Source organism: Lathyrus oleraceus, chromosome 5 (genome assembly GCF_024323335.1).
Source record: "Lathyrus oleraceus cultivar Zhongwan6 chromosome 5, CAAS_Psat_ZW6_1.0, whole genome shotgun sequence".
Lineage (NCBI taxonomy): Eukaryota > Viridiplantae > Streptophyta > Magnoliopsida > Fabales > Fabaceae > Lathyrus > Lathyrus oleraceus.
The window spans coordinates 554,704,372-554,707,063 of NC_066583.1; the positions used below are offsets into that span (position 1 = coordinate 554,704,372).

A 2,692-nucleotide genomic window follows, 5' to 3' on the forward strand; every position below is an offset into this window, starting at 1 on the left:
AAAATATGTCTCACTTTTTTTTAGAATAATGTTAGTTTGGGAAACACTTTAGATCCGTGGTTAAACTTAACTGTAGCTTAATTTTGAAAGTTAGCAAAACTGTTAGATAACGTTTAGAACCGTGGCTTAAACTAAATCGTAGTCTAAACTAACACTGTAAACCATAGTCTGTTTACAGATTTTAGACGATATTTTTGTGTTTCCGTGGGCTAAAGTGAAAAAACTGTGTTCTGTAAAAATAGGCAACGACTGTTTATTCCACGTCCGGAAAACGTTCCTAAAAATGTTGGGCAACGGGTTTTCTATTTTAGGCCGTGAATTTCGGTTGTTGCCTAAAATCAATTTTGTTGTAGTGTCTAAATGTTATTGTCGATGAATTAAAAACTATTTGAGTTAAGATTTATGATGAAGATAAATCTTTGAGATTCATATGGTATGTTTCATGTTCCTATGAGCATATTAACTCTATTTGGATATATAGGAAGGAACTTTTAAGTTTTGAAAAAGTTGCTACTAGAGTTATTTCTGAAGAAATAAGATTGAAAAGTGAGGATAATACTTTATCAAACTTGGTGTTGGTTGTTAGATGAAGATCTTATGTGGAAAACTATATTGAAATAAACGTGAGATCTTGGAAATGTGAAAAGATTAAGCATGTAAAGTATAAGTGTTTTGATGGAGTAGGTTAAAAAAAAAGATTTAAGCCAAATGATAGAAATGTCACCCTTATTAAAGGATATTTGATTTTTTTTTTTAAAATTGAGAAGTGTGTCCTCATGATATTGATATTTTAAGTGACTATATTCTTTATGGTGGAGTATGATAATTTATTTTGAATTATAATTGTCAGTGAAAACAATGGAAGCTGATATATTATTTAATCAATGTTATTATTGGTGTATTGGAAGTCCTTAATAATTCAAATGCTTGATAGAAGCTTTAAAAAGCACTGCAGTGAAAACAGCTTATTGGATAAGTTGTTTTGGAAATAAGCTGTTTTTGCAATTCTGTTTTTTCTGTTATTCTTGGGTCTGTTTGTGGTTCCAATTTGTACCCTATAAATAGACATTGTATGTCATAGTTGAAAGGTTAATGCCATATGATTCAATTCTCTCAATCTTTCTCTATTTCTCTATCTCTCTCTATTCACATTATCATCTTCATCTTTCCCAAACACACTGTTTTTCACCACTCCATTTCTGGTTTTTTCCAACATTGGTGTTGGTTGAAAATATGTTGTTTGATTTTGTAAGAGAAGAGAGAATCTAAAACTATAAAATAGATTCCGATTTTTTATTATAAAATGCACTAACCTAAAACACTTTAAACTTGTATTTAATATTTTATATATTTTTTATATACTCTTGTGTTAGAGTATTGTAAGTGGTAGTTAATTAATAGCTTTGGAGTGTGTGAGTATATTGGAGCTCTGGAGTAGTTGAGAATAGTCTATATGTTGTAATAATTTTCACGTAATATTATTCTTTTATTGTCATTTGACAATGACTATAAAGTTTGTTTGGATGAGATAATTGAGAATTTTTAAGGAATTCAAAATCCTTAACAATTTAATTGATTCAATTGAAATCTATTCATTTTTAAAAAAATTTATTTGGATAAGTATTAAAATGATTTATTGTTAAATTTTTTAGATCATTTTCATAAATTTTAAATATTTTGGGTCAAATTTTTAAAATATGAGAAATTGAGACCAATTTGCAATTTTTAAAAAATTTAAAGCTCAATTTGTAAAATTTAAAAATTATTAGAGTTGAAAATTTTGCGAATAAATTTGAATTTTTCTTTAAATATGAAGACCATCTTTCAAATTTTGAAATATTAATAATTTTAACATTTACATTATATAGCGTGAATGATCAATTTCAATTTATTTTTTTTTGTATCATTTGAAATTCATTTAAACTTTATTTTTAATTTCAATTTCAAACATATTTTTAATTTTTTGTTGAATTTTGGAATTTTAGAATAAATGATTGTATTTGTTATTGTGTTTTTTTTCTGTCAATTTTTTTTTCTTATGGGTATCAAATAATGTATCTAATAGTATACGCCCCACATTATAGACTTTTCTCCATGATGAGAATACAAACTTGATTATTGTGATGTCTCTTCTATCTTCAAAAACTTCACTGTGATATATATTGTGATGTCTCTTACTAGTCAAGCCCTTTGGGGCTATATATATAAGTGTTTTACAATCATCACATATATCACACAAACACACATAACACATTAAGTGAAGTGAGTCATATTAAGTTTTGATATTCATCACTACTTAAGAAGCCATGGAGAAGAAATCACTAGCTTGCTTGTCCTTCCTCCTCCTCGTTCTCTTTGTTGCACGTAATTAACTCATCATTCTTGTATATTAATTAATTATTATATAATGCATTTCTTATATTTATGTAATCTAAATTGTATTTGGATGATGCAGAAGAAATAGTGGTGAGTGAAGCAAACACATGTGAGAATTTGGCTGGTTCATATAAGGGAGTATGCTTCGGTGGATGTGACCGTCACTGTAGAACACAAGAGGGCGCAATTAGCGGCAGATGCAGGGATGACTTTCGCTGTTGGTGCACTAAAAACTGTTAAATCCCTTTTCTCCAACACCAACAACACCCATATAGAATACTATAATATAAATAAATAAACAAGTCTTGTTTCTGAA

The 2,692-nt window shown here is 28.1% G+C and overlaps 1 long non-coding RNA gene across 1 annotated transcript; it reads left to right on the forward strand.

Moving 5' to 3' along the window:
• Window positions 1-2,214: 2,214 nt before the first annotated feature.
• On the forward strand, window positions 2,215-2,692 carry LOC127086344 (uncharacterized). The gene is made up of 2 exons (XR_007789457.1): window positions 2,215-2,364; window positions 2,456-2,692. It is a non-coding gene; the product is annotated as an uncharacterized LOC127086344 (long non-coding RNA).